Raw genomic sequence first — 5,935 nt, 5'->3', positions numbered from 1 at the left:
CGCTCCCCGGGCCGGCGCGCACTGTCCTTTCCATCCCGCCACTGGGCTCGACCCGGGCAACCGCCCGCGCCCGGGGACCGCCTGGCTCGGGGCCAGGCACCGGGACAGAGCTGGCCTGTGTTCACACCTCGCTTGCAGAATTGCGCCGGCCCCGGAGGCCTGGGGGGGCGAGTCCGGTTGCGCCTCCAAGAGCGCAACAGGCAGGTAGGAGTTTACTTTCAAAAACGCCGGGGTGGAGCAGAGGCGCCCTGCGAGCCTCCGCCAGAGGTGTCCCTGCTGGAGTCTCACCGCGCCGGGGCGGCCTTCGCCATGGACAGGACTTCATTTCCTCCCGCCGCCTTTGAACTGCCCCGAGCACCGCTCCCAGAAAAGTGCGAAGCTTTATAAAAATTTAAACGCGTCTGAGGCGGAGGCAGGAGCGGGGCGGAGCCGCGGCCTGGTGCTGGCTGATGAGGCTGACTTAGAGCCCCGAGAAATCTGTTGCTCTCTTTTCTCATCTCCAAACCAGGTCTACCAGGTCTAAGCTCTCCGCGGAGAAGCTGTTATGAGCTCCTTTAGATGCTTGCTGGGAGGTGTTAAAGCGCTTTATTATGATGATTGTGTGGCTGGCAGTGTGCATTAAAACTCTTTTGACCGGGCTGTAGTCAGAAATGCATGTATTCTTAGACACATATTCCCAAAGCTACAAGCTGAAAGGAATCTGGCATTTTCACTGACATGTTTATAAATTTTACAGGGTGGCTGAGAAATATTATAACTTGAGTCACCAATCAACAATGCTAATTAGCATTCTCCTTCCAGTGGGTGGGTTGTTTGATTACACAGCTCCTAGGCTCTGTAAGTGAGATGGCAGAAACTGTCTGAATCCTGGGAGATGTAATTAGCTGTTTTATGTAACCACTAATTACAGAGTTTTTAGAGTAGAATTAAATCAATGTGATATATTTGGGGCTTTGATTTGTAGGAGGAAACTGGTTTTTTTCCTGCAGTTCAAAGAAGTAACACACTTCACCTATCGGTGTGCATTAAGCATTCGCAGACGTTGGTATCTCTCAATACAATTAGTGAAATGCTCAGTGTGAAATTTCACAGGTAACGATGTAGGTTGTGACTTAATTTGTAGGTAAAAAGGGGAGAAGAATGTTGAGAGTGGCGTATTTGTAAGGACTGCTTGTCAGGCAGTATGTGTATTATCTTACATATGGCGCCACAGAACAAAACCATAAAGGAAATTTAATTTCTTTAATAAGTAACAATCCCATGATACCCTTGTCTGTAGAAGAATAAATGAATATGAATGAAGGCATATCCTCCTAACACACCTATGCTAGGCTTTGGCTATTTGGATGGGATGGGACCTTATCACATTGTGTTTTAATTGGAGATTTCCACCTTTGGGCTTGGGAACTCTTCTGGAGCTAGAAATACTGTTTCAGATTCATTTCTTCTCTCCTGTGTGCCCCACAATGCTTGGGACACGAAACCTGTGAGTAGGAATTGAAATTGCCAATTCTTTGTGGGATCATGTGTGGTTTGGGACAATTTATGATTGTTGCCTACTCTCCTCTATGTAAACAAACAATTCTGGTAATTGCTACATTGCTGTACATTTTCCACAGCTAAGAGCATGGGTTTTGGAGTGAGACTCTCGAAGTCCAGCCCTGGCTCTAGCCCTCACCAGTGTGTGAGCTTAGTTTCTTTAACTGTAATGAAATTAATATTTTGTATCTCTTAATGGCTTGTTCTGAGAATTAAAGCAGACATTACATGTAATAGCCTAACCCGTAGTAAGCTAAGCGCTTGACGACTATCAGTTGTTCGGTAGTTATTGCTATCATGTCTCAGGAAAGTTCAGCTAGCTGGTTTGGTGTGTGATTTGGCATTGTACTATTCTGTTTTCCTTAAGATGGACAAGATTAGGTGGGTTTGTGGCTGGACCATGTTTCTGTTAGCAGCAGTCTTGATCTCACTGAAGTTTGATGAAACAGTGCATGTATGTTTGGCTGCTCTCTGTCCCTAAGTGGGGTCCTTCTGAATCACCCTTTTGGAAAGCAGTCATTGGACCCAGCACTGCTAGATTTAGAGAGGAGGTAGTACTCTTGAAATCTGTATTTCTGAAGTTTAAAAATCTGGCAAGGGACAAGAAAGCCACTTGAAAACAAATATACATCCTAGAACAACAGACATGTTAACCATTCACAGCCCTTCGGAAATCTCCACCAAGCTGCTAGAGGTGTTTCAGAGGTAATTAATGCCAGGAGCCTAGAGCAGTTGAAATCAGTGGCAAGACATGTAAAATGAAGTTGACGACATTATTTTTCCTTGTGTGAATAGTGGCACAGAATTATTCATTTGTAAGAGTTCTGTTATAATAAAAGGCTTTGGGTTTGGCACGAATGCCACAAGCCCTACAAATCTTTACATCAGTGACCTGGATGATGTTTTATGCTTTATGGACCACAAATTCAGCAAAATGTTTTATAAACCTTGCCATACTTCTCTCTTTTTTTTTTTTTTTTTTTGAGACAGAACCTCAAGCTATCCCCCTGGGTAGAGTGCTGTGGCATCACAGCTCACAGCAACCTCCAACTCCTGGGTTCAAGCGAGTCTCCTGCCTCAGCCTCCCAAGTAGCTGGGACTACAGGCATCCACCACAATGCCCGGCTATTTTTTGGTTGCAGGCGTCATTGTTGTTTGGCAGGCCTGGGCTGGATTCGAACCCGCCACCTTAGGTGTAGGTGGCAGGCACCTTAGCCACTTGAGCCACAGGCGCCTAGCCACCATACATTCCCTGTGGCTCTCCAAATAAACCCACTAAAACACACACAGTGTTCTCTGATCTCTCTGACAATCACTTCCAACCTGGGGGCAGTAAATAGAGGACTGCAAGGAACCCAGTGGAAACCACTAAATTACTTAGCTATGGTTAATAGTAGTCATTACAAAGGTATTCTTTCTAACTAAGGGAATTTCACTTTTCCAGGTAATGACTGGATACTTGCTAATGATTTTCATGACTTATCTCATTTATTACCCACCACAAGCCTAGAAGGAATTCTGTCGTTGCAGCTAGGGAAACTGAGGCAGAGGGAAGTTGAGTAACTTGCCCTGAGGTCACACACAGTGAATGCTGATAAGCACTGGAGCCAGGATTTGCATACTGATAGTCTAACTCCAGAATCTAGTCTCTTTGCTACTCCTCTCTGGAAGAGCTCACTCTAAACAAAATCATTGAAACTGTCATTTTCCCCTTCAGTGTCACATAATTAAAAATGGGTACCTACAGAAAAATGTTAACTTCAAGACATAATTAATGGAGTAAACCTTTTAGAACTCTGTGTATGGTAAACATTAAATATGTAAAGTAATGGACACAGTTGTGCAAGAAACTGCTTTTCCTTGGAAATGCATCCACTGCAGAGGGAGAAGAACAGCTCTTCCCATTCACTGTGTCTCTATACTCCTTGCAAGGTAATGAGCCATCCTCAAGCCAGAGCTCCCTTAATTACCCAATAGCTCTAGGCAGAGCAGTTGATGTTTTTATAATTTCCTTTTCGTGAAGGCTAGCTATGTTTACCACTGTCATTAACGTATTATTTCCTTCATATGACTTTCTGAACACTGTGTTTTTCTTTTAAGTAGTAGTCAGGTATATTTTATATGAGTGAACATGACTTTAGGGGAAGGTTCTATTCAAGGGCACCGACTTTCACTCTGCTTTTAATAAAGGGCAGGGAAGGAGGTTCTTCCGACATTTTTGCCTGGGAATTCCAGAATTTAAGACACTGCCATTCAGACAAAACACCCTGGGCACCTGTTTCAGAGTGCGCTTGCCTTCGTGTGATGTGGTTTGACGAGCTGGCCCTGTCACGGTGTTGGCCTCCAGCCTCCACCCAAGCCGAGCCTGGAGCTTTTAGGGGGTGGGTGACAGGTGGGGCAGGATGCTCTCGGGCGGCCTCTGAAAGAGGCTGCCAGCAGTTTTTACTTGGTGTGTCTGGAATATAAATTCTGCCCCTGAGTGGGTCTGTCCTGTGAGTCAGTGTCCATCTCCAATCTTGATGGTTCTCACATCACTGCTCTGCCTAAAACGTTGCATCTTTTTTTGGCCTGTCAAACTGAGGATTTAAATAATCTCTAAGGTTTCCTCCACGGTGACTGTATGGGCTCCACGTCCTGAGAACTGCTGCAGAACCCTTCCTTCAGCAGACATTTATTGGGTGCCCACTATGTTCTAGGACAGTGGTTCTCAACCTTCCTAATGCCGCAGCCTTTTAATATAGTTCCTGTGGGTCGCGACCCACAGGTTGAGAACCGCTGTTCTAGGAGCTGAGGAGACAGTAATGAAGGTGCTTTTTGCCTTCATGGAGCTTACAGGAGCCAGGACCAAAAGTAATCACACAAATAAATGTGTACTTGGTGGCTCGGCGCCTGTGGCTCAAGTGGCTAAGGCACCAGCCACATACACCTAGGATGGTGGGTTCCAATCCAGCCTGGGCCCTCCAAACAACAATGATGGCTGCAGCCAAAAAATAGCTGGGCGTTGTGGCGGGCACCTGTGGTCCCAGCTACTTGGGAGGCGGAGGCAGGAGACTCGCTTGAGCCCAGGAGTTGGAGGTTGCTGTGAGCTGTGATGCCACGGCACTCTACCCAGGGGCACAGCTTGACAAGGCTCTGTCTCAAAAAAAAAATGTGTACTTGGAAGTTGTGATACAAAAGAAGAGTACAGGGTGCAGGGAGGGCCTGATTGGGATCCGAGGATCGGGAAAGGCCTCTTGAAAGAAGCATTATTTAAATTGAGAGGGATGAGTAGAAATTTGGCAAAATGGGGCATGTAAAGCATGGGTACCAAGCCACCTGTGGTGACATGTGCCTGTAGTCCATGCTACTGAGGTGGGGAATATTGCTTGTGCCTGGGAGTTTGAGGCTGCAGTAAGCTATGATCCCACCACTGCAGTCCAGCCTGGGGGAGACAGTGAGATCCAGTCTCTTTAAAAAGAGAGAAAGAGAATACCAACAGATCTGCTGGGCTCTGCCTTCGAGTACCTGGAACTAGAGGAGGAAAGGGGAGCTGGAGAGCAGTGGGCAGGGCATTGCATGCCAAATGAAAGATTTTATGTTTTATTTAAGTGCAGGGGAATAGCATGGAAGGGTTTTTAAGCAGGGAAGTGAAATCTGCATTGTAATTTAAAAGGGCAGTCTGACTGCTGCCTCCTCTGGGCCAAATACAATGTGGGTCATATTGGGGGCCACTATGAGGGAGAGTTCCAGATTCTAGGATCCACGTCACACCCTTATGTGACTCCATCCTCCATGCAGGCCAGCGTGCAGCCTGTCAGTCTGTTACCTTTTCTGATAAGGGATTCCTTCTGACCTTATCAGGAGTTCCGTTAATTTTTTTGTGTATGCAAGGGAACTATCTCCTAGAAATATCATTGCAGTGATAAGCTTCAGGATATGCTCTTCTGTGACATCTAGTGAAGCTCTTACCTGGGCTCAAACTCTTTTAAAATGCAAGTTCACTTGATTTAATTCGTTTGTCTCCTGTTGCTTTTCCTTAATTCTCCGTCAGATCTTGGATGGGTCAAAAGTTGACAGCTGTGGTAGAAACAGTCTGACTTAGAATATGGAGCCTTAGCCTTGTGTAGGTTTGATTAAATAGAGGCTTCATCTACTAGAGGCTTTGTAGTAGGTAAGCCCGTTGTCGACTGAGCCTAAAGGAATTGGGTGGCCGGGAAGCGGGAGGATGAGAGTGGGGATCCTTGGGGACAGGTGGAACTTAGTGACCATGGATGTATGTGTGGGCTGAAGGGGAGAGAGCATTGAAGATGGCACGGGGTTGAGGCCATACAATTTATAGGGTGATGGTATCACCTTGGCAGAAGAATTTGGAAAGAATAGGCGAGGACGCAGGAGAGCAGCTATGGGTGCTGCTGGT

Source organism: Otolemur garnettii, unplaced genomic scaffold (genome assembly GCF_000181295.1).
Source record: "Otolemur garnettii isolate 467f Iridium unplaced genomic scaffold, OtoGar3 scaffold00073, whole genome shotgun sequence".
NCBI lineage: Eukaryota > Metazoa > Chordata > Mammalia > Primates > Galagidae > Otolemur > Otolemur garnettii.
The sequence above is the reverse complement of the archived record's forward strand: the minus strand, read 5'-3'. Positions refer to the sequence as shown.